General features: G+C 45.5%; 1 long non-coding RNA gene across 1 annotated transcript; it reads right to left on the bottom strand.

Annotated features, from left to right (window-relative positions):
• Positions 1-3,210: 3,210 nt before the first annotated feature.
• LOC140906090 (uncharacterized) lies at positions 3,211-26,781 on the bottom strand. The gene is made up of 3 exons (XR_012157039.1): positions 26,710-26,781; positions 26,021-26,068; positions 3,211-3,322 (listed from the first exon to the last, which is right to left on the bottom strand). It is a non-coding gene; the product is annotated as an uncharacterized LOC140906090 (long non-coding RNA).
• Between the last annotated feature and the right edge of the window lie 25 nt (positions 26,782-26,806).

Below are 26,806 nucleotides of genomic sequence, written 5' to 3'. Positions count from 1 at the left end.
TATGTCAAAGGTTGTGATAAAGAAGATGGGGATCTATTGTTCTCCATGCCCACCGAGGGGAGAACAAGACGTAATCAGCTTAGTTTGCAGCATAGGAGATTTAGGTTAAATATTGGGGGAGGAGGGGGAAACTTTGTAACCTTAAGGATTGTTAAGCCCTGGAAATGGTTGCCTAGGGAGATTGTGCAATCCTCTTCATTTGAGGTTTTTAAGAAAAAGTTGGGCAAACACCTGCCAGGGATGGTCTAGATATATTTGGTCCTGCCTCAGCATGGGGTGATGGAGTAGATGACCGCTCAAGGTCCTTGCCAGCCCTACAGTTCTGGGATCCCATTGTCATTACTTCCAGGCGCATCGTGCCATCTACCGCCATACTGGGTCATGGATACAACACTAATTCACACTCCTCTGTAACTTGCCCTGTTGTACTTCAGTGCTAGGATCTTGAGCTTTCAAAGGTTCTACTGTGCTGCCAGTTGAAGCTCTGAAGGGGATTTCACAGTCAGTTGTATGAAGGTCTCAGACTTTTTGAGTGTGCAGTAATACTTTTGTACATCTGTGGTTAATTATGTTTGGCTACCTAATTGCCCTGGCAGCCCTCTTTCCATTCAGTCACCTCAAAATGTTTCATAAACACTGGCTGTGATTTCAGGAGTACTTAGAGGTCCCAGCTGGCAGCAGGGCCCATGGCTTCTGGACACAATCCCTGACTAGAAGAATTTACAGCTCATGTGGACAACAGGTGACTTGCCCAGGCTCACCAAGTAGGCTTGCAGCAGAACCCAGGTTTCCCACATCTCAGACCTGTGCTCTAGCCACTATACCGGGCAGCTCCTGTCCGCTGAATGCTCCTGTAAAGTTGGTTAAATATTTTCCCTCGCCGTTTTACCTTGGGGGAGAGTCAGGTCCAGGGTAGTGCTGGGCACAGGCCACAGCTATAGATCCACCATCCCTCTGCCCTTAGAACTGCAGGGAAATTTAGCTTTTTTTCCCCGGTCTGCCCTTTGCCCCACTCTTCTCTACATAGGAATGATCAATTGACCTATTACTCCCTTGAGCCCAGCAAGCACTCATACAGGACACGTATCTCCACCTAGCCATTAAGATCTCAGGAAGGGGAGGAGACCAGTGAAGCCTTGAGCATTGAGAAAAGTCATGGTCTCGCCCTGCTGAGAGGCCCAGAGCACTGTGATCAACTGTAATAATGACAGGATATAGCTTCTCTCTCTAGGCTTCATGGCAAAGTACAAGGTATCCCTGGGTTTTTCTGGGAGGGGAAAGGGCGACTAATTGTTTCCAGAGAGAGGTTTCTTTGAAACAGGCATTGGAATTATACAGAAAGATATATCAACATCGAGCTGGGATGCAGTGATTGTTATTGCATTAGAAGATACATCCAGAGGACATTGGGATATTGTCAGGAACAAGAGAGTTCCAGGACACTGTTGTAGCTCTCAAGGTAAGAGTAAAAGGTGCTGTAGGAGAAAGGAAAGGGAGGGTAGAGGGGGAAACATCTCTCATGGCAAATATAAATCTTCCTCAGCCCAGGCAAACACAGCCCACAAAGAAGGACACCATTTACTCCCGTGTCCATGACTTTGGGTGGCCTTTCATAGGGCTTGCAACGTCTTAAAGTCCAGACTCATGCAGTAGCAAAGCATTGGGCGTAGTCAGTTACACAGCATGAGAATTAATAGCCTGTTCTGAGGTCACCTCTTGGAAACAGAGGCGGCTCTGCTGGTTGGAGAGCAGACAGCTGGCTCCAGGCCCATCACACTTTGCAGCAAGCAAAGTTCAGCAGGTCTTCTGTCCTGCCATTAGATACTGTGAAAAAAGAGGCCCCCTCCCCAACTCTGATGGCGGTCAACCTCTCCTTTTATCTGTCCACAGGAAGGTGGGTGGTATAGTGACCAAAAACTGGGTCACCAAATCAAAGGGTCACAGGGCTGGCTGGGCTCAGCTCCCGGCTCCAGGCATTGCAACCTAGTGCCTGAGGTCACAGGGCTGCTCAGGTTTGGCAGGGGGCCTTCTGGGCCAAAACTGAGCAAGCGGCATGGCCACTCCCATGGACCACTCACACAAACTTGGCCCGGCTGGCCCCGGTGAGAGGGGCCGGGCTACACCCAAGCAGCACAGCGACCCTGGAGTTCACAATGCCTGTAATGGGGATCCTAGCCTAGCCAGACCCCCAGGGCAGGAGCAGGGGTAGAGGTTGGTATCACATTCTCTGGTAAGTAATGGCCCCCCAAAGTACTCCCTGCCCTTGCAACTAGGCAAAACCCAGTCTTCCACACTGCTGTCCTGCCCCCGCAGCTCGGGACCCCAGTGTATCCCTTCCCCCACCTGTGTGACTCCCCCCCCATCGTACCATTGATCCTGGCCCCCAGCCCCCCAGATCTTTCCCACTGTATCCCAGCCCCTTCTTCCCAATAACTCCTTTCTTCAGCCCCCCGACTTTACCCTCAAAAGCCCAAATCCTCCCACTGCTTTATGCTGTACCCCCATGGTCTGTATAAGGGGGCTGTGTGCTTTGTGGGGAACTACTAACCCACTGTACCTCCCCCTTAGGCCCCCATCTGCTTCCCCCACACAATCACTGACTCCCCCCACCCTTCTGCCTCCTAATTCCTTCCCCATCCCCCCAGATTCCCAACTCCTTCATCACTACACCCCCATCTCCACACTTCACCTCCAGGCCCCAAATATCCCCCACAATATTTACCCTCTCTTCCAATGGGCTGTGGAGGTCTCTGTGTTTTTCGGGGTGTCTTGGCTCACCTGCCCTCCCTCCAGTTGCCAGTGGGCGGGTGTTCCCCAGCTGTTCACATCTGGCTGGAGCATCAGGAATCTTATCTCCAAGCCTCCTCCCCCCGATGGACCCCTTCGCAGGAGGACATTGAGCCTGGGGGCATCTCAGAGGGTCTCTGGGTTGCGACACACCACCAAGGTTTCCAAAAGTATCCTGAGCCAAAAAAGGTTGAGACCCACTGGTCTAGTGGCTCAGGGAATTGGCAGATTAAATCTCCTGGGTTCTCTCCCAGTTGGGGATTGGTCCTGCTTTGAGCAGGGGTTTGGACTAGATGACCTCCTGAGGTCCCTTCCAACCCTGATCTTCTATGATTCTATGATTCTGACTTGCCTAACGCAAGTCTTTGTTGCCTTGGACAACTGGCTTGTGCCTTAGTTTACCCATCTCCAAAATACCTGCAATGATGCTTGAACTCTTCGTGGGGGTGCTTGCTGAGTGGTCTGAGGTTCTAGGTGCAATGGCTGTTGATCTGTGTCTCTGAAGAGTGTCCCATTTGATGAAGCTCCAACTTCTCTACAAAAGAAAGATGGGAATATGCAGAAACTAGCTGACCTCTTCTCAGTGCTACATCGATATAATACTTAGTCCTGCCCTGAGTGCAGGGGACTGGACTAGATGACCTCTCAAGGTCCCTTCCATTCCTACAATTCTGTGATCATAGCCAGATATGTTTATAGTTCTTCAAGGAAAAACAAATCCTCCTCTTATGTGGGGCTGAACAACCCGACTCAATCTGTCTGCAGACCAGTGGTTTCTTGTGACATTTTTGGTAAAGCAATGCAACGCAATAGTTTAGTAAACAAATTTTGCACTAAACTTTCCATCCTGTGGGGAGTTTGAGCAGCTAGCTCAGTTCTATCATGGATGATTGCATTCTACATTTGCATGCTTTAGGTGCTCTAACATTTTTAGTGATGTTCCACAAAAGGGCATGATCTATGTGGTGTGACTTTGCACATACCATGCATGCAAGATCACACAGTGCAGAGGACACCATTGTGTTCTACAATGCACGTTTGAAAGCTGGACAGAATCGTCTTGCAGGCTGGCTCCAGCCCCCAGGCTGCCAGTTGGACCATGTATTTTGTGAATTCTGGGGCATGCAATACACACATTGCATATATATAGATGGCACATCACTGCTGAACACCCTGTCCAGGCTGGACTCAACTGGTTTCTCCTGGCACAAAGAGACAAGGAGAATCGACAGTGTAGAATGGAGCATCACAGGCCTTCAGCAGTGTGCTGTGATGTGGTGAACATTAGGTGTCATTGTCAACACTGCCTTCAGCAAACTAATCTCTAGTATGGAAAGCCAGGCCCTAGAGCTGCCAATCAAAGGGCAAAAAGAGAAGGAGGAGCTTATGTGCACATGGATAATATCTGTCTTTGCTGACATGCTTGTGCAGCCTAATGGCTAGCACAGGGAGTACAATAAGGGAGGACAGAAGTTGACTCTATGTCCTAAGCTTGTAGACTTCCATCCACCCAGCCATGTAGGCACTCTTCAGGTTCTGTCAGCATGCCCATTATTTCCAAGGCTTTATTCAGTCAGATAATGTTTGCTCCCAGCTGGTCCCCGGTACTGGACAAGGGTTACAAGGGATGCTTTTGGTATTCCTGTAAAATACACATATATGTGTGTATGCACCCTGCATAAGCAGAATTATATGACTCTGCATTTGTGCTGTTGGGCCCCATTTGAGCCTATTTTACAGGCATCACTTAGACATCTGCTTCCAAAAATGTGTCCTTGATTTAATTTGAGAACAAAACATTTGAGAGAGAGGCAAGGTGCAGTAGATTGGCCACCAGGAACTCCGGAGTTCTTCTCCAAGTTCTGCCACCATTATAACCTCTAGCCTGTAGCAAGTCATGGCCGCTCTATTTCAGCTCCCCCAACTGTAACAGCAATCATCATTAGTCAAGCTCGATAAAGTGCTTTTAAAATTAAAAGCGCTCGTATGAGTCGAGATGAGCTCAAGCCATCACGCTCAGATCTGGTTTGAATTCTGAATTCAGGGAGTTCAGCCCCAAATCATTCAGATACCACGGTGATGAGTATGGCATGGAGATTAGACAGATTCTTGTCCTGCTCTATCTATCTACTCTTCTTTCCGTCCTACCTACCTCTCTCTTTCTATTTGCAAAATTGGCTTCCAGATCTGGATTTGGATTTCAACCCCATCACCAAAGCAAAGGGGTGTTTGCGTCCAAGGTGCCAATAATAATTAATAATACAGAAAAATGGAAACCACCCTGTTTGCGAAGCTGCTCCATTTACCCTTGGGGATCTCCTGACTTTTGTGGGACTGTAACTTAAACCCAGAACTAGCTGAGTTTTCCTGTTTATGTTTGGATAACTTGATTCCCTGTTCTGTTCATTCCCTCTGGGGCACCTGGCATGGGCCACTGTCGGAAGACAGGATACTAAACTAGATGGGCCTTTGGTCTGACCCAGTCTGGCCGTTCTTATGTCACCAAATATTTTTTTAACACCCTGCTTATTTGATTTTTCTAGGCAGCGGGAGATGGGATCATGCAGTGTCATGCACTAGACATTAATATAAATGAAGGCGGAAGTTGGGGCTGGGGTTGGAGCGCAGATGGCAACAGCAACAGTAGCAGCTGTGGTAACAGCAGCCTAGTCATTAGCCCCAACCAGCTGTAACCCGGGAGCACCAGAACCGCAGACTAGTAGTGACCAGATGGACGTTGCTCCTCATTCAACATGTGCGCCTGCTGCCGGCTGCCAAGAAACTCAGCTCCTCCGGGCTCACGTCATAAATATCTCTGATACTCTGCACACACGACACTGGCGTGGAGGCTGTCCACCAGCTCCCAGGAGATGCCTCAAAGCTTGGCAGTGGCAATGTGCTTTTCAACCCAATGAACTGGGGGGCGTGCAGCAGGAACTCAAAACGTTCTGATTTTTTCCCTTTTTGTTTTTGGTTTTGGTTTTGGTTTTTAGGTATTCTTTGACCAAAACCATTCCATCCAAATCATCCTGATTTTGCAAAAAGTTTCAGTTGACCCAGATCTGTATTTTCCAAAGAAGAAAAGCTTTGGCCAAAAAAAAAAAAAAAAAGTGCCCCGTTCTACACAAAACACACACTGTTCAGTGGCTTACACTGGGAGATTATATTTCCCCACATGCTAAACCCACTCAAAATCACAGATGTTAGACTGATTAATCACGTGGGGAAGGCCTGCTGGTGCGCTGGTCTTGTCGTTTTTAACATCCTAGTACCAGTTCATTCTTGAATGAGGGCAAAGCCCATAACTGCCAGCAAAGTACAACCTGCTATCTAATGTGGCTTCTCTGGTTTTCTTAATTAATTTTCCCCTTTAAAAAAGTAGTTTAAACTAAGGGAAAAATATTAATGGAACTCAACAAAGTTTTATGAGGACAAAATGCCACCAGCGACTCCATCCTCCAATAAAAACACATCAGCACAGGGCTGGAAGTATATCCACCAAGTGCCTAGTGTAGAGTGTAATTAGTACTTTGTGTTATCACACCACTCTGATCTTGGAAGTATAGGCAGCCATTTTAAGTGGGCAGGATAAGGAGTAATTCCACTGTCCTCCACCAGGATCTACTTATTGTGTTACGGCAGGACTCAGATGAGCCATGGTCCTGCAATGGGCTCTCTGTGATATCCTTGGGAAGGATGTGTGTCCTTGTGAGATCATGGATTGCAATGTTGTCCTCCAATGGCTGGCCTACAAACAAGGGGAGACCTGCATTAACTCAAGAGGTAAATCGCTAGGGTTCTGGAGTTAGCACATTGGCATTCCAGTGCCGTTCCCCCCAATGCCATGGATGTGGTTGATTTTTAATTGCATCTTCTCTGGGGCATGAAGATTTGTTATGTTTTCTGAGCCCCAAGATGTGGGAGCAGAACATCTGCTGTTGACACCCGCTGTGAGTGATGGGTCACTTTCCTCCCACAAGGCTGGGGAAGGGCAGCTTGCACTTCCCCCTTACCTGTTCTGTGGATAGACAGAAAGGACTCCAGCCCAGAATTCATTTAAAAAACAAATAAAAATGGGCAGGAAGAAATAACTCTCGGGCCACGGGGGGAGAGGGACCCCAGGACAGGGAAATCTGACTTTGAGAAAGAATGGATCCAAGCTCAACTCGAACCCAAAGCCAGGGATCAACCTGTGACATTGCTGTCTCCATTCCCTGCTCTGATACTCACAAGATTGCAGCAGCCTCTCCCACTGCCTCCCTGGGTCAGACCCAACCCAAGAATCTCATCAGCAGCATGAGCTAACCCCTGATTTCTCCTTTGCCTCTCTCTCCCTGTTGGGTTGAATGTGTGCTTTAGGAAGATGATCGCAACAGACACACACACCAGCCTGCTCTCTCGCTCTGACACGCCATTTCCACTGTCTTGTGGAATTCTGATCTCCATGCCAAGAACAATAACGAGGCGGACATGGGAATGTCCTCACCGACTAATGCACCAGAAAAAACAGTCAGCATCCAGGGAACAAACATGCCGTGTCTTTCTCTGCTCTCGCTTGGGTAATTCCTTCAACGTTCTGTCAGCTCTGCTCCCAGGCCACTTGCTTCACACACACATTATGTCACACAGGGCAAGAGTGAGTTAGTTCATTGTGTTTTTCCCTGGATCCAGGGCTGGGGATCCTACTTCCATCAAAGTCAATAGCAAAAATCCCCACTGGCTTCAAGAAGTGCAAGGATCAGGCCCTGAATGAAATAGGATGAAATACAATGGACACAGTGCACTAAATTCCCTGGGTTTTTTTATATGATGGAGTTATAAAACTCAAGGTAGGGGTGTGTGTGTGTGCACGTGGCTGAGATCAACACAGCTGCTCAAGCTACACACACCTCCCTTTATAAAAGTGAGCATTCGTCAGGAGGGCCCTTTTCCTTGGGAATGTTCTCCTCTATTCCCTTCCATCATTCCAAAATAGCCTGAAGCTGTTGTCCTCCTGGACATCAGTTTGAGCAGGCATTGGAGAAGAGCTGAAGCAGCTAAGGGGGTGGGATTTCTCTCCAGGAGACAAACATGGTGTGGGGTGTGAGTTTTAATTCAAGATTTCAGATGACACTAAACTGGGAGGAGAGGTAAATACGCTGGAGGGTAGGGATAGGATACAGAGGGACCTAGACAAATTGGAGGATTGGGCCAAAAGAAATCTGATGAGGTTCAACAAGGACAAGTGCAGAGTCCTGCACTGAGGACGGAAGAATCTCATGCACCGCTACAGACTAGGGACCGAGTGGCTAGGCAGCAGTTCTGCAGAAAAGGACCTAGGGGTTACAGTGGACGAGAAGCTGGATATGAGTCAACAGTGGGCCCTTGTTGCCAAGAAGGCCAATGGCATTTTGGGATGTATACGTAGGGGCATTGCCAGCAGATCGAGGGACGTGATCTTTCCCCTCTATTCGACATTGGTGAGGCCTCATCTGGAGCACTGTGTCCAATTTTGGGCCCCACGCTACAAGAAGGATGTGGAAAAATTGGAAAATGTCCAGCAGAGGGCAACAAAAATGATTAGGGGACTGGAACACATGATTTATGAGGAGAGGCTGAGGGAACTAGGATTGTTTAGTCTGCAAAAGAGAAGACTGAGGGGGGGATTTGATAGCTGCTTTCAACTACCTGAAAGGGGGTTCCAAAGAGGATGGCTCTAGACTGTTCTTAGTGGTAGCAGATGACAGAACGAGGAGTAATGGTCTCAAGTTGCAGTGGGGAAGGTTTAGGTTGGATATTAGGAAAATCTTTTTCACTGGGAGGGTGGTGAAACACTGGAATGCATTACCTAGGGAGGTGGTAGAATCTCCTTCCTTAGAAGTTTTTAAGGTCAGGCTTGACAAAGCTCTGGCTGGGGTGATTTAGTTGGGGATTGGTCCTGCTTTAAGCAGGGGGTTGGACTAGATGACCTCCTGAGGTCCCTTCCAACCCTGATATTCTATGATTCTATGTCCCAGGGGGTAGGTAAGAGGGCGGTGCATAAGACATCAGATTTGGAGGCCAAGGGCAAGAGTGTCATTTCTGGCTCTGCCAACATCCTGCTGAAAGACCTTGGGAAAGTCACTAATTTCCTCTTTGCCTGGTTGGTCTATTTGGTCTGTAAGCTCTCTTGGGTGCAGGGACTACCTCTGACTATGTATTTCTCTGTACAGAACCTAGCACAGTAGGAGCGTGACTTCATCTGCACTGATTTAGGCACTGCAGTAACACAAACAACAACAATAATGTGTCTGCCGATTAGTAGATGATGTGCTTTGGTGCTGCGGAATGAGAGGTGTCGTTGCTGCAATTGGTTGCATTGTTTTTCTTTGCTTTCAAACTTTTATCAAGCTAGACGAGAGTGATCATCAAGGTGAGTTTGTGTGGGGGGGGGGCGGAGGGTGAGAAAACCTGGATTTGTGCTGGAAATGGCCCAACTTGATGATCACTTTAGATAAGCTATTACCAGCAGGAGAGTGGGGTGGGAGGAGGTATTGTTTCATGGTCTCTGTGTATATAATGTCTTCTGCAGTTTCCACAGTATGCATCCGATGAAGTGAGCTGTAGCTCACGAAAGCTCATGCTCAAATAAATTGGTTAGTCTCTAAGGTGCCACAAGTACTCCTTTTCTTTTTGCGAATACAGACTAACACGGCTGTTACTCTGAAACTCATGAAGCTGGGAGCCAGGAGAATACCATGTGACTAGAGCTAACCAAAAATGGGAAAAGCAATTTCACAAGAACACACGTTATTGTTTCCATTTCACACAGTTCAAAGTGGGACCCGTTTTCCATTAAAATTTCCACAATATTTGTAACCATATTTTATCTCTTTTTTTTTATAAATATTCATTTTCTGTGATGTTTCTGACTATATTTTCTATGGATTTTTAATGTTTTAAAAAATTAATTTCCCAAAAATCTGATTTACAATAAGAAAACATGTTTTTCTGGTAACCAAAAAAATTCAACAACAATTCCAAAAGTTGACACAGCGACAAAATTTGGTAAAAAAAATAGCAGAAAATTCAGCAAAAGACTGGCCCATGTCATCATCATGTCAATTTTTCACATGTGATTTTGAAATCAAAGGCCATTTTTCCATTCAAAGAGTTTTGTGTGAAAAATTGTTACTAGTCCTTCAGGTGACTCAAATGAATTTTTTTGGGCCGGTATTATACTAGAATCATAGAATATCAGGGTTGGAAGAGACCCCAGGAGGTCACCTAGTCCAACCCCCTGCTCAAAGCAGGACCAACACCACCTAATCATCCCAATCAGGGCTTTGTCAAGCCTGACCTTAAAAACCTCTAAGGAAGGAGATTCTACCACCTCCCTAGGTAACGCAGGGACAGACTAGATGTTCTAATGGTCCATTCTGGCCTTAAAAGTCTATGAATCTAGGACTGACCAAGCAGGAGAAGAACAAGTAATGGGCTTTCAGTAGGAACAATCCTTTATGCTGGCTGAGAATTTTCAGTCTGTGTTGACATTTCCACAAATGCTTGGTGGGCGCCCAGCTACAAATGAATATTATGTGAGCCTACGTATAAGAGCTAGCTGGTCCCATTGCCTTTATCCACAGAAACATTCACCAGGCACTTTTAGCATGGTTCAACTGGCTCTGATTTTAAACACCCACTCGTCCATTTTAAATACAGTAACACCGAGCAGAGAAGACGAGAAGTTTTCCCTTGTGTTAATTGTCCCTGGCATCTTCCCATTTATGGCACAGGGCCGTACCTGTGTGTGTGAGAGAGAGAGAGATAATGGTATTCAATGAGGAAATGCAAGAGTCGGTGAGAACAACACCTGGGAAATCCCCTTCAACTGTATCAAAAGCAACCCTTGCAGATAATGTCAAAGGACATCAATTTTTTATGATTATAACCAGCCATAATTGAATCCGTCAACAAGGTTATATAACAAGGAAATTAATTAGACCCTTTGCCGACGTTTAAAACATAGGCCTGGAAAATTCAATACCATTGCCTAGGCCACTGCTTCTTTCTTCATTTAGTTCTGTCTCCTTTACACAGGGGGACTGGTGAAGTCTGCTGGGGGATGAGAGAGGCAAAGTGCTGAGAAGGAGCAATTTACTAAGGGGCAGCACAAGGCACAGCAGAGGTGGGGTGCTGCTGATTGGAAACACCCTTCTTCAAGGATCCCCCGCCGACACTTTTCTAAAGCAAAAAGTTCCCAGAATTTCACAGCATCGTTCCATTAGGCCCATTAAGGAGTAGGGTTGCCAACTTTCTATTTGCAGAAAACCAAACATCCTTGCCCTGCCCCTTCTCCGATCCCTGCCTCTGCTCACTCCATCCGTCACTTGCTATCCCCCACCCATGCACACTCGCTCACTTTCCCTGGGCTGGGCCAGGGGGTTGGGGTACGAGAGAGGGTGAGGGCTCCGGCTGGGGGTGTGGGCTCTGGGGTGGGGCCAGAGATGAGGTGTTTGGGGTGCAGAAGGGGGCTCCGGGCTGGTGCAGGGGCATGGGAGGGGGTATGGGGAGTGGGCTCCGGGCGGTGCTTATCTCAGGCGGCTCCCAGGAAGCAGCAACATCTCCTTCCGGCTCCTAGACAGAGGCATGACCATATGGCTCTGCGCGCTGCTCACACCTGCAGGTGCCACCCTCTCAGCTCCCATTGGCCACAGTTCCTGGCCAATGGGAGCTGCTGAGCTGGCACTGGGGGCAGGGCAGTGCCCCCATTGCCATCCATCCACCTAGGAGCCAGAGGGAGATGCTGGTTGCTTCTCGGGAGCTGCGTGGAGCCGGGTAGGGAGCCTGCCTGTGCCACCAACTGGACTTTTAACAGCCCACCAGGGTCCCTTTTTAACTGGGCGTTCCAGTCAAAAACGGGATGCCTGGCAACCCTACTAAGGCATGACCTTGAAGCAGTACAATGCTGAACAGCCACAGACATTCAAAGCACAGAAGCTGAGAGCAGCAGTGCTATTGACTGAAGTGCGGGGATCCCGTGAAACAAGGATCTTGTTGAGAACAGAGCTGTATCTGGGGGGGCGGGGTCCACGTGCACGCGTATGGCTGTGAGAGTGTCTGGATGTTTTCTAGCTGTGCAGGGAGGCATCTGTATACAGTACTGTGTGCTTTGGTGGATGCAGAGGGATCAGTGGTGTGCCGTCTATGCATGCATTGCGTGCCCCAGAATTCATCAAAAATGTAGTCCAGTGGGTGGCCCTGTCTCAGCCCTGAACCTATGTTGTAGAACAAAATGGCATCCGCCACACAGCATGCCCTGTACATGCGAGGTCACATGGCATGGCCAATGCCATTTTGTGGGACATTACTAAAGAGGTTGGACCACCAAAGGCATGCAAGTGTGGGATTGAAACGTCTGTGATCGGACAGAACTAGCGGTGTGAACTCTTGGTCAAGATGGAAAGTTTAGCACAAAATGTGTTCATTAAAACTTTGTTGCATGCCTTACTAAAAATGTCACGGCACTTCTGCGGGATGGACGTGTGTGCAGGTTGATGTGGGTGTCTCTTGGTGTGAATGGCTATGCCTATGTTAGAGCTGGCTGGGAATTTTGACTGCCTCAAAACCAAAAATGTCCAACTCTTGAAATGGGTTGGAAAACTATGTCCTGCCTGGCCCAGTCTATGCTTGATGTTTTAGTCATGTTTTAATAGGTGTTAACTAACATGACTGCAAATTCTAGTGAAGACACAACAAAAATATTTGCTGCAGGATAAACGTTTGTTGCAGCCCCGAGTTCAACATGAGCAGCTGGTGTCAGAGACTTGTGTCCTGCCTACATAATGATTCACAGTGTGTTAAGTTTGTCATTAACAAAGCTGTGCCAATTCTTCTCTATATTCATTTGCTTTTACGTGATACCCTTGTCCTTTACCCTTTTTATGGTTAGCATCTTTTAGATTATATCTCCTCCAGGGCAATGGTTCTCTTTTCTCCATCTTTGTACAGGACCCAACAGAATGGAGTTCCATCTCTAACAAACATACTACAGGGAATTTCTGTTGGATGATAAATCTCTCTTAAAATCATCATTGTCAGCTCTGCAGATCTGTTGCACTGAACGTACCAAAATAACCCACGATGGGCCAAATTCAAATCTATGTAATTTCACTAATGTCAACAGAATCGCACCCTCTGGAGTGGGCTCCATAGTTAAAATACTTGTGTAATGCAGAACAAATGTTTTGCACACTGCTGCACCCTGCTGGTTCTATGCCAGTGCTCCCCATCACATCTTCTGGGACAGTGGCGAATCAAAGAGACATAAAACAGCAAGGCAAACAAAAATCAGCCATATTAACTTCTCATCCTGTGAGACGAGGGTAGGGACCCATTGTTTATCAGAAGAAGAAAGAAAGAAAGAAAGAAAGAAAGAAAGAAAGAAAGAAAGAAAGAAAGAAAGAAAGAAAGAAAGAAAGAAAGAAAGAAAGAAAGAGAAATGTTTTCCATCTCCCAAGAACAAAGCAGGTACTCCACATTGTCTCTCTGCTCGCTGCTGAAATTGACTAGGCTTATGGTCTTGCTGTGCAGCCTTGCTATACATTTACATGCCCAGCCTGTTCCCAAGCATGGACCGGAAGATATGCAAAGAGTGACATCCATCTGAGACAAATTTAGTTCCGATCTCTCTGGCTCTTCCAGGTGAAGGATTCATTTTAGTTAGTCTAGCAGAGCAGCTGCCAGCGAACCTCTGGGGTCCTGGTTTAATTCCCCGTCACATTTGCAGCAAGCCTCATCCCCACAAGGTAGTGGACGCCATGAATTGCTTATGGCCCTTAGAGTGTCAGGCTACTGACTGACAGGCAGGCAAGAGGGTTGCATCATTTCCCTTTCACATAGGTGCTCAAGCATCAAAACATAGCTACTAGGCCCCATTTTAGCAAGTGACAAGGGCACCACAAAAGGATCTGAGCCTTGATTTGAAAAAGAAAATAGCCTTGATATAGCTCAGAACCAAACCTGAGCCTCGTGAGTCTATAAAGTATGAGCTGGGAAGCTCACAAGTACAGGCTCTTTCTCAAGATTTCTGGCTTACACCAGAAAGTGCAGATATGCACAGGCATGAAAAATACATCGAACGTGCAAAATAGGTCCGCCTGAGTTATATTTTGAGTTCTGGTATGCCTGTCTCATAGGCATTTCTAACACTCACCTCAGTGCAATAGCCAAGTACCTGTTCTGGTTTTTATTTTAGGTCTCCTTAGCTTTACTTGTTCCCTTTAAATTTTTGCAAATGGATGGGATCGAACCTGCAACCTCTGAAGCTTAGTGTATGAGCCTCTGCTGCATGAGCTAAAAGCCACTGAGCTCTTAACTACGGCTGTAGCAAACTCATCAATTTCTAGCTGCTCTAGGTGTGACTAGAGGGGGACAGAGCGTCACACCAAGCAGGCATGGGTTACATTTTCACTGGGCTGTAAGGTCAGATCCTTGGCTGATGTCAACTGGTGTAACTTCATTTATTTCAGTGGAACTATGCTGATTTACACCAGCTCATAGTCTTTGGCTCTCATTCATGCTGAGAGATCAGGAAGAGGGGAACAATGAAATAGACTGAGAAGAGGTAAAAATGGCAGTACCACCTTCCTGTTCCTTCTTGCAGATTTCTCCATATTTTTTTCCTGTTCCTTCTAAACCTCCAGGACTGGATCACTGGGCACATTCCATTTCAATATCTCATACCATTAATTAAAAATAATCAGCCAAGATAATCTCCCTGGAGCAAAGATGTAATTTTAGTTCACATACAAAGGAGAAAATGAGACTGCTCTGGCATGTTAGTAGAGAATGGGTTGGAAGCAAAGCTGGTCGAAATATGAACAAAGTTGCACAAAACAAAACAAAAATCATCAAAACTGATTCAAAACGTGTTTAAAAGTTCAAAAATCAAAACAATTGCAACTGTCTTTATGGCAGAGTATTACAGGCATGTTCTGCAACCAATCTCAATAAAACTGTCTCATTAAGGAAGGACGATCCAGTGTTTAGGGCATTAGCCTAAGATTTGGAAACCTGGGTTTGAATTACTGCTCTGCCATAGACTTCCTTTGGGACCTTGGCCAAGTCACCTAGTTGCTTTGTGCCTCAGTTCCCCCTCTGTACAAAGGGGACGGTAACACAGCCCTACCTCACGGCAGTGTTGTGAGTAGGGCTGGCTGAGAAAGAAGAATTCTGTTTCACGAAAAAATTTAAGGGTTCAAATTTGAGTCGGAACAAGACAGACCTTTTAATTTTTTGCACGAGAAAATCTTACCCTAGAATAGCCAGTGCCCAAAGGTTAGACACTGACCAGGGATGTGAGAAATCCACCTTGAAATCCTTACTTAGACTCAGACAGAGGGGAGAGTTGGACCTGGATCTCCCATATAAGTGCTCTTACCTTCTGGCCATGCTAGCATGGGTCTACTGTTCTCCCTCTCCGACCAGAAATTCCATCCTGGACCTGGGACCCCTTTCGGAGAAAGTGACACAGAAACTGATCCATTCCCACAACATGTTTTGGTTTTGACAATTTAGCATTTTCCGTCAGAAAAACGTCTTGTCAAAAAGACCCCAACTGACTCTAGTTGTGAGATACTTAGGAACTATGAGCAGAGGAGCCATATAAATATTTAAGCTTGACTGAAACAAGTATGTTATTGTCGAACCCTCTGTGATTAAGGCTGTAACACAATTGCAGGTGTAATCCCTTATTCTTACCAGCCCGTAGCCTTTCCTGAAACATTCTGCCTTGGGTCAGAGGCTGACATGTTTCATGCTTGAGCTCAGCTGAAAAGTATGAGAAAAATGCATTGGGTGGTCTTTGATTTAAGCCGGGCTTGGGGGGGTGGGGATACACGTTTTCCATTGCAAAAAAAAATAAATTAAAAATTTGATTGCCATACTTTTTTTATTTTTATCCAGACAGATAATTCAAAAACAGCTGAACTTTGAAACTTGTCCTTGGAAACAGACTCCCTTGGAGTACAGCCACAATTATGTGCAGGGGGAAAAAAAAAATAAAAAAACTTGGTTGTGTAATACTAACGCTCTAAATGAATTTCAGCCATCACTTCTGAGCACACTCAGTCAGCATTTGCTAAGAGCTTCGCCGTACGTGTCACCGAGCATATTCTGCCAGCCCTGCCTAACAGGTGCAGGGAGAGACGCCGTTCCCGTGCCACTTTGCTGGAGAAGGGCGCAGGAGTAATCTCTCGCTGAAATATACACAGCAAAACCCTCTACCCTGGAAACATCCTTCTCATCTGATCCAGGAGAAGTTTAGGAAGGTGAACAACACCAAAAAGAACCCCCTAAAATTGTGAAGCACATAGAGGCTTGTAGAAGGTGCTGTGTGGATCAAATGGGCTAGATTGTGCCTTCAGGCACAGCACGAAGCAAGCAGTGATACGTAAATGGCAGTGCCCCAGGAGGCACCGTGACTGAGGCCCTGCCTGCCGAGCTTATCTGGTGCTAACCCCCAGTCCCGACGCACGGGGCCAATGCAAGATGGGTAAGTTGACCTGGTGCACAATGGCCTGTTTTGTACTGGTGCAAGGTTAGTGGGTTACCCCAGTGTAACTGCATCAATGTCACTTCACCAGTGTCCTTAGTGCAGGACCAAATTAAGACAACTGGGGCCCGAGGCACATCACAATATGAGGATCCCCATTGCTTCACCCATATGGCCCCACCCTTAATTGGGGCAGAGAACCCCTAAGAGGATGGCTCTTGCATTCAACACCCCCTGTAGGCATAATCCCTCGCAGAGCAATTATTTCAGGCTCTCTGCAGACTCTAGCAGAGGTCAATGCATTGGGTTACTCTCAGATCACATTTTCTTTGCAACCAGAAGGGCTCGAAACTTACTTAAAAGAAAAAATTACAGCTGAGATTCTGATATAATTATACTCCTGCAGGAGCTGAGCCCTTGGCCCAGTCTGAAATGCTGGTGCTTTCATTCAGCCCCATCCTAGTGGAGAAAAGCTCTTAAGACAAAAATCAAAGCCCCGCAGCTGCGAGTCTCAAAGCCCGTCTCAACAGACTTGGGCTGGCAGGGATCGTGCTACCATGCTAAAAGCTAGTTGCACAGACACTGCTTTGAATTGTGGCAAGGGCTTGAGCTCAAGCTTTGAGACCCACCTGCTCCCCCGGCGTCAGAACCCAAGCTCCAGCTGGAGCCGGAACATCGACACGGCTATTTTTATTGCTGTCGCGCAAGTCTTGCAAGGCCAAGTCTGTTGTCTCAGGCTCTGAGACTCACGGTTGAAGGTGGGCTTTTTACAGAGTAAACATACCCTTACAGATGCCCCCCCCCAGTGGGGTTATTGATGGGGGCTTAAGTTATACATGTGTTTAAAGACTTTGTTGAAATGAAGCCATAAGGATAAAGGATGGGTCAGAGTCACCTATGGTGACCAGAGAGCAAGTGTGAAAAATCAGGACGGGGTGTGGGGTAATAGGTGCCTAATAAGACAAAGCCCCAAATATCAGCACTGTCTCTATAAAATTGAGACATCTGGTCACCCTAGTGCCAACCTAACTGGATTTAGACAACCTCACTTAAATCCACGTGTGGAAGAGATCTTCTGCACATGGATCTTTCCTCTTCCACAAGGGAGAAATTAAGTAGAAGTAGGAGGAATATAATGAAGCTGAAAGAAGGAAAAATTCCCATTGGTGACTTCTATTAGGGTGGAAACATGGTGGAAGTAAAGCTGGGTGGGAAACGGTTTTTCTGTCCATGAAAATTTTCAAGATTTCAAAACATTTTCCTGTCCTGAATGGGGATGAAAAGTCAAAATCTAACATTTTCACAGAAACAATCTGAAACAAACTATAGTTCAGGTCAATCCAAACATTTCCTATGGATCATTTCTAAATGTTTCATTTGGATTTCCACGGTTTACTCTAATTAGCTTGACTTTCTAAACAAAGTCATTTTGAACCAGAAACAATGGATTGTTTTTTTCATTTTGAAAATGTCAAAAATGAAACATTGTGAAACTTTCAAAACTTTTTTTTTTCAAAAATTTTGTAGAATTGAGAAATTTGTCAAAACTGTATTTTTTTTTAAAAGAGAAATGCTCTAGTTCAAAGAGTGTTATGCAGGAGGTCTGACTAGATGTTTACATTGATCCCTTCTGGCCTTGGAAACTATGAATCTATTAATTACTTATTCTATTTTCTTCCTGGATTGAAGAAAACTGATTATTGTTTGGGGTCAAAGATTAATAAACAAGTAGTACTCTCTACTTCCTCCTCACCCTACATGTACAGGGAGAAGGTGGCTGGGTTCACATTTTAGAAATCCACAAGCTATATCTTGGGCCCTCCTGGAATAAAATGAGAAATAAGACCCGATCCTCACCTGCTTTAAATCAGTGCAGCTGCACCAAACTTAAAGTATGGCCAATTCACATCAGCTAAAGGTCTGGCCCTGTAATACACGCAGCTTCTCAAAGCCTGAATCTTGTTCTGAGCTTTACAATAGCTGCATTAACATATGCCCACCTTTTCCTGCCCAAGAAGAGCACTTGGATACCCACACTGAGAGGCGTGGCATAAATATCTAGTTTAGAAGCTTCCTAGTTTTCATGCTGAACTAGAAACAGATGTGCAAAAATGCTGTGAGAAAGGATCAGATACTGCAGTCATGAGTCCCGTAAGGGATAGGTGGGTAGATGGCTCAAAGGCTATCTCGGTTACAAATAACCTTTGGGCTAGAGTCCCCAACTGGTGTAAATCAGCATAGCTCCACTGAAATCAATGGCTCCACCCCAACTGGATCTGGCCCCTCGTCCAAATGCCATGGCCACTTCTGAAAATCTCAGCCAACGAGTCTCACTTTGATATCTGTTCAGCCTTAACTCCATTAGGACACTATTACTTCTGCAGGCAAATTATCCCACAGGTGAGCCACGGTGTGGATGAATCCAGCTTGGACTTGGCCTTCCTTAGTAACCATTCAGGACCTCCTGTTTCATGTTAATTCTGAAGCTGGAACAGTTTTAAATGCTCAGATCCTGCTCGGTCTCCATTTACGTAGCAGTAACTAGAACCCCTGTTTTCCCAAAGGCTCAGTGACTTAATCTCAACAAAGCTGTTTCTCCTATTACAGGCCATTCCCTTCATCTGACAAATCACTCTTCTTCTTAGTTATGATGTTACAGTCGCATGTACAGGCCCAATCTACTAGACACGGTCCATACACATAAGGTCCACACTGCAATCAGGGTGTTGGGGCGGGGGTGGGGGAGAAAACCTGAATTTGTGCTGGAAATGGCCCACCTTGATTATCATACACATTGTAAGGAGAGTGATCACTTTACATAAGCTATTACCAGCAGGAGAGTGGGGTGGGGGGAGAGAAAACCTTTTGTAGTGATAATCACCCATTTTTTCATGGTTTGTGTGTATAAAAATGTCTTCTGTACTTTCCACAGGATGCATCCGATGAAGTGAGCTGTAGCTCACGAAAGCTTATGCTCAAATAAATTGGTTAGTCTCTAAGGTGCCACAAGTCCTCCTTTTCTTTTTGCAAATACAGACTAACACGGCTGTTACTCTGAAAACTGCAATCAGAGGTGAGGCTGCAGTGTGTGTAAACATCCTCAAGCTAGCAGTCACGAAGCTTGAATAAGAACCGCAGTGAAGCCGTGGCACTGTAGGCCATCTAACTCCACCTGGGCCCCGGGTATGTACTCAAGCGCGAGCCCATGCTGCTGGGCCTTCCCTGCTATTGATATTCAAGCTAGTTAGATCAAAGCTAGCTTGGGCATGACTCCCCGTGCTGCCGTCACACACCTCCGATTGCAACATAGACATTCATGCAGCAAGAGACATCTTACAATCTAAGTAGACCAGCAAGACAAAGGGTAGGAGAAAGGTATTATTATTAGCCCTATTTCAAATGTAAAAACAAATGAGGAAAAAATGAAAAAAAATGTTCACAGCAGATATTTCTCCCCCTTTTTTCCAACCAGCCCAAAAGATAACACTAGTCTTTTTATTGGTTGGTCTCAAAGCACTTCACCAAAGTGGATAAACATCTATTTACGTACATGGCCCTCATTGCTATGACAGCTCAGCACCTCACAATCGCTAACGGATTATGCCCTCGTAACATCCCTGTGAGGTAAAGAAGCATTATACCCATTGTAAAGATGGGGAACTGAGGGGCAAGGTTTGATTAAGTGACTTGCCCAAGATCACACAAAAGATCTTTTGATTCAGCCAGGAATTGGCTGCAGTTCTCCTGAGTCCCTGTCTAGTATCCTACCAGCTAGGATGCCCTCCTACTCTAACACCATCATGATCCACATTTTACAGATGGGTAAACTGAGGCACAGAGCAGGAAAGTGAGTTGCCCAAGGGTTACATATGAAGCCAATGGTTGTTCCAGAAACAGAACTCAGGTCTCCTTACTCAACTGCCAGCGTCCTACTGAGAGAACCACCCTGCCTCACTTCTCTCAGTTTAATCCCCAAATTCAGCATTGTTTTAAAAAGAAAAGGTGAGTGAAGGAATGTCTCCAATTGGACCGACTTGTGTTGGTGAAAGAGACATGCTTACACAGAGCTCTTCTTCGGGTCTGTTTTAAAATTAAGCCTGTACTGGGTTTTGTTTTTCTGTGTATTTAATCACGTGGCAGGTTACGAGCTTACAAGGAGTTCATGTTAAGAGGCCATAAAAATGAAAAATGAGTGTTGTCTTCATGGACCCAACACAAATAGCAAAAAAAATATGATTTAACTGACTGCGTTCCAGCAGAGGACAATCTGGCTTCTTTTTAATGCCTAAATTATGGATTGATTTGTATCTGAATTTTGCACAGAAGTTATGCAACTCCCCAGACAGTACTTAAAGCTGAAAGTATGAGGTGATGACAAATGCTGGAAATGACACAGGAGGAAAAAATGGACTTCAGTGTGTGAGCCATCAGGTTGTCCTGAGACTAATCCATTTTGGAAAGAAATGATGCAGACAAAGAATGACCATCTTACATTATGGTTTTGCTCCCCACGGAAGAATGTCTCACGTACTACAAAACATAAAAAAGGGGGGGCAATAGAAATTATTGCTGATGTCAGCTCAAAAAATGGGAGATACCAAATTAATTGTGGCCAGATGTTGTGTAGTCCAAAAACATTTCTTTTTCTTTTGTCGAAGGTAGCAATGACTATTGCAGTCTTGCCTCATCAAGGGCTGGATGGAAAGACTGGTGTCTTTGCAAATAGCCTTTGAAAGAGTTGGAAATACACATGAATTACAGACTCAGGACTGGAAGAGACCACCCGAGTCATTGAGTCCAGTCCCATGACATCACAAGCAACCCTGCCATATAATTCCATTCATACACTTGTCAAGTGACATCTTAGTCCTAGTCACGTTGTTTCCCCCCACTACTCCTATTTGGGAGGCCGTTCAAGAACCTCACTCCTCTGATGGTTAAAAACTTTCTTCTAATTTCCTGCTTAAATATATTCACGGCCAGTTTACCCTCCTTTGTACTTGTGCCAACATTGTCCTTTAGTTTAAATAGCTCTTCTCCCTCTTTGGTGTCTACCCCATTGATGTATTAATGAGTTGGGTTTTAAAATCACAGTCCCTCTGAGAATCTCAATACGTTTTCCATTAACTAAGTAAACTTTCCATCCATCCTGAGCATAGAGCTGGTTGATCATTTTTGACCAAAATTTTCTTTTAATCAAAGAAATGTTTCCTGAAAAAAATTTTTTTCTTGAAAGCAGTTTGTTGTCAGCTACATTGGTTGATTTTTCAGCTGAAAAAGAATATGAAACAAAACAAAAATGTTCCTTTCATTTTAATTCCAACGGACACTTGGTTTTCGAAAAAGCAGAACACCAGGAAAATGCTGATTCGAAATGAGACCCAAAAAATTAGTTTTGTTTGGGATTTTGCTGGTGAAAAAAAAATCAACGTTTTCTGTGAAAAAATTTCAAACAAAATCATTTTGTTTCAATCTTGTCACAGAAACAAAAATGGATTTTTTTTCACCTGCTCTCCCTAAGATGCAAAGAAGTTTATTGGACATATTTTACAGAAGTATATGTAATCAATCTGCCCCTGACAACAGGATTTGAATCTGCTAAAATGCAAGAATTGCTGTCAATTGAGCTAAAAATTAAAGGGTAATGTTGACATAAGTACTTAAGTGACTTAGGAGGCTAGGTCCCGTTTCCATAAGTGATTAGGTTACATCTCCACAGCCCACAGCAGCAAGGTTCTGAGCCTGGGTCGACAGATTCAGACTCATGGGGCCCACGCTATGGTGCAAAAAATGGCAGCGTAGACATTGCAGCTTGGGCTCTGAAGCTCAGGGAGAGGGGTTGGCCACAACTTAAGAGGGCTGTCTACGCAGCTATTTTTAGGGCCATAACACAAGCCCAGGTCTGCCAACCCAGGCTCGGAGGCTCACTGACATGGGCTGTGTAGACATACTCCAAGGCACTTCAGAGCTGATGCCCCAGTTAATGAAACTTATGTTCCTCAGGCTCAGATCCCCAAAGGTATTTAGGCACCTAGCTCTCATTGATTCCAACTGATATTGGTGGGAGAGAGGCACCTAAGTATCTTTGATGATCCGGGCCTAATTGCCTAAGTCTTCCTTGAAAAACAGAGATACGCTCCTAAGTCACTTAAGTGCTTTTGAAAATTTTACCCCCAGTCCCATCACTTCATTTAGGAGTAGACTCATAAACCTCTTAAATGGCCCAACCTCCGCAGAGCGACAAAGACCCACTCTCCCACAGCATGGAGTTACACAGGGAATTTCTCCCAATCCCAGTTCGCACAAACACTATCACTCCCCATTTAAATCCTTCTTTCAGATCCACTTCGTACCCCATCCCCATAAGAGGTGTCAACAGCTCTACCAGCTCCCCTCACCCAAATTCCTAGTAAGTCCCTTCTTTATACTACTCTGTATGCTCTACGGGGCAGAGACCATCTGCATTTTCGGTATTGTACAGCGCTGAGCATACTGTCGGTGCTTAACAAATTGTAATAATCTCTCAATGGAGAGAAGTTAGGAGAAAGAATAGAGGCCATGCAGGAAGTCAGTGGAAGAGCCAGAAATAAAAAACAGAAGCCCTAAATCCAAATGTCCAGCTCTCACCATGTGACCCCAAAGTCCTCATCTCCACAGCAGAGAAATATTGTTTCTGTGCTTCCAGGCTTCATCAGAGGTAGTATATCTTTTTATTCAAGTGAACTCCTCACAATACTCATTTACCACAGTCCTTCCACTTCACTAAGGTAGTAGAACAAGTCAGTCCATGGTTAACGATTAGAAAAAGCTTTATTCCCTTAATTGCATCCCCCATATGGTAGCCTTGACCCTGCATTCATTTATGCTGGATGGCCACACTGAAATGAGCTGATGGCCATGTTTAGGCCCCTCCGCTCAGTTCTCCTGGTGTTTTTTGTTGTTATTTTGGGTTTTTTGTTTGATATTTTGCTTTTAACTCAGCTGCTATTCTGTGTTCCTTCCCAAATCAAAATGTCTTCTGGGAAATTTCACTGGTGCTGCTCTGTAGTGACAGACCTCCCAAATAATCATCAGTAACTAGAGCTGGAGAAAAAGGGCCAACAGATTTTCATGGAAACGTTTTGAAATTTTTTACTGAAATGTTGAATTTTCAAACAATCTCAAGCAGTCTGTAAGCTGGTCAAAACCAGACAAAATTAACTGTGCAGCAAATTTTTGCCAAAATTTACAATGTTTTGGCCATCACTACCTGTAACAACATATCCCAAAATAACAACGGGTCACAATTTCACATGACATGGGCTCTTAAGTGCAACTGTAATAGAAATAAATAATAATTATTAATAAATAATAAATAACAACAACAACAACAACAATAGTATAGACAGAAGGAAAATAAAGACATATAGAGGATACTAGAAGCAAGAGGCATCCAAAAAGCAATCTGAAAACACATAACCAACAAGAGGTTGATCCAGCTAACAAGGACGTTACCATACAGCTGAGCTTAGATTCTTTTTAGTTTGTTGGGGAGCTCTTGTATTAATAACCATTAATATTTCTTTGAATGCTATCCTACCTAGTCATCTGAATGTGAATTAAAACTCCATTCAGCAAAGAACTTAAGCACATACTTAATGTTAAGCACGTGAGTGTGTCCTTTCCTGGATCAGAACCCAAATCAGTAATTTACACCAAAAAAGTTAATTCTCCCTAATAGTTTGCCTTTAGAGATAAAAATCCAGTTTAAAGTTTCGCTGGGGGTCTCAGGAATGTTGGGGAAGAAGACCTTAAAAACTGCGGGGGAAATTATATGTATTCTATTTTAACCCAAGAGTCACTCCAAATTAAGGCCCAATACTGGAAAGGCTTACAGCCCAGCTTCCTAACTCAATGCCCTGTAAGAAGTCCCACTGAAGTCACCAAGTCACTGAAGTCAGTGGGACTACAAAAAGTGTGTCGTGGCCTAAGACCTTCCAGGATCAGGGCCTAGGTCAGTAGAGATGAACGACAGACCAGCGTTTCAAGCAGAGTCTCAACTAAAACCAGGTGTATTTCAAGGGCCTTTCCAGCTCCGTTCACAGCTTTGATACTTTACACCATGCACAGTCAGTCATTAAAGGAAAGAGATAAGAACGGCAGGTGAGAGAATAACTGGCAAATGGCAGGTGAGATATCAAGCTAATAAAGTTATAAATACTCGGAGATCTGGCTATGTTAACACCCGAGTATTCTGATTCAACATCTTACCCACCTCTGCTCAACCCTCCTTCCTATAATAACCAGGACAATAAAACTTCCGAGGTAATAGAATAACCTCAATAAAACACAGGTGAAAATCACACCTGTAAGAAGGAATAGAGACTCCTCCAGAGATGTTATTCAAGAACAAACACATCCCAAAGGCTTCATAACCAAGTTGTCCTTAAAGCTCTAGAGGGCAGAATAGTCTTAGGGCTAAATCACACCAAATGCTTGGACCAAAATTGTGCGGGTCTGTTTAATTGACTAGTTCGACTGAGATCAACGGGGTAGCTTGCCGGGTGCCTTTCCTAGGCCCCAGTTTAGCAGACACATGCTTCACGTTCACCACGTAACTAATCCCAGCCAGCTCAGCAAAGCTTTTCAAAATCCAAGTTACAACATCCCCAGTTTGGTGTGGGATGTAGAGGCAGCTAACACAGGGAAACCACGCAAGCCATTTCAATGACACTTATCCTTGTATATAGTGTAGTTGTCACTGTGTTGGTCCCAGGATATTACACTTATCACTGTAATTTCCATGCCTCTTCCCTCCCGGGCTGTCCAAGCAGAAGTGCTGGATGTGCATTTCAAACAACCCTCATCCGACCGGACACCATTCGTTAATAACTCCATTTCCCCTCCTGTTTACTGTTGAAAGTTACTTATCAGAAATAAGGATTAACGAGCCAGAGGTGATAGAAACACTCACTGAGGCCAAAGGAAGGTGCCCCAAACCACCCTCGGGGCAGTGGGACCCAGTTGCGGTGTCCTGTCCTCCAGCCCTGTGGCCTTGGGGAAACACTACACAGAGACTCCAGCCTGCAAGAGCAGCCAAAGCAGGGATATCTGGACATTCAGAGAACTTTCTACTGTTCTGACTGGGCTTTCTATGTCTTGTGCAGCTGGGCTTATTGCTCCAACCTTCTCCCTCCCAACCTCTTCTCCTCAGCTTTGCTCCTGTCCCTCTTATTTCCCTTCTCCTCAGCCCTGTCCTATGGATCCCCTCCTGACTAACTCCCCCCTCCAAAACCAAGAGAAATCATGGAACAATGATGATGGGAGACAACAATGATGACATTTGCTGCCATCACATTGTTCGCCCCGCTTGTGCGTTCTTCCCTTCCCCCACCCGGTATCTGTCTTGCCTATTTAGATTGTGAACTCTTTCAGACAGGAACTGTCGGCTATGCTGAGTTAGTACAGAACCTAGCAAAATGGGGTCCCGGTCTTGGTTGCACTCCCATAATAAATATGGTTCATAGTAATAATTTTAAGGTTGCTGCAAAGCTGAATTTTTTGTTGTCCCTCATTTTGGGTCTTTGTCACACCTTGGGATCCCAGCTTGGCAGGTCAAGAGGTGTTACTGAGTGTGAAGGAATCCTTTGTGAAATTCCTGGCCTGATTTCCAAAGCCAAGGGTTCTTATCGCCTGGGTATCCTATAGATAACATTGCAACAGCTACCGAATCGGGCTCACCTCTCGATTGACAAGTCACCGTTCCATGTGCTACATGTAAGGTAAGACCTAGACAAAAAACAAACGGCAGAATAATTGGGCCAGGTTCCTAGCTGGAACAAATCAGTGGCAAAGCATTGACTCCAACAAAGCTACGTTGATTTACAGTAGTTGAGAATCTCTCCCCAGAGTGTTTTAGGACCAAACCCAGAGCACATTGCATTCCACAGAAAGTCTCCCATTGATTTTGATGGGCTTTGGATTAAACCCTTAAAATGCTTAGTGTGAATCTGTACTACAGCCTACTGCTGGAGGGACTCAGAACTTGGAGGGAAGGATTATCTAGGGGTTAGGCCTCTAGCCTGGAATGTAAGTAGGGTTGCCAGGCATGCGGTTTTCAACCAGAACGCCCGGTCGAAAGGGGATCCTGGCGGCTCTGGTCAGCAGGGCTGACCGGGCTGTTAAAAGGATCAGTGTGGAGCCAGGGCAGGCAGGGAGCCTGCCTTAGCCCTGTTGCATTGCCAACTGAGAGCTGCCTGAGATAAGCACCGCCTGGCTGGAGCCCGTTCCCTGATCCCCATCCCAAACCCCTTCCCCAGCCCTGAGCCTTCTCCTGCCCCCCAACATCCTGACCCAGCCCTGCACCCCCTCCCACACCCTAACTCCCTCCCAAAGCCGCACCCCTGCCCCAACCCTGAGCTCCCTCTCACCATTCCTTGGGATAGGGGGAGCCCCAGACCGCTACCTCCGCCTCTCTCTCTCTCTCTCTCTCTCTCTCTCTCTCTGCATAGATAGGTAGCTCACTCA

This window comes from Lepidochelys kempii, chromosome 2 (genome assembly GCF_965140285.1).
Source record: "Lepidochelys kempii isolate rLepKem1 chromosome 2, rLepKem1.hap1, whole genome shotgun sequence".
NCBI lineage: Eukaryota > Metazoa > Chordata > Testudines > Cheloniidae > Lepidochelys > Lepidochelys kempii.
The sequence above is the reverse complement of the archived record's forward strand: the minus strand, read 5'-3'. Positions and strand labels throughout refer to the sequence as shown.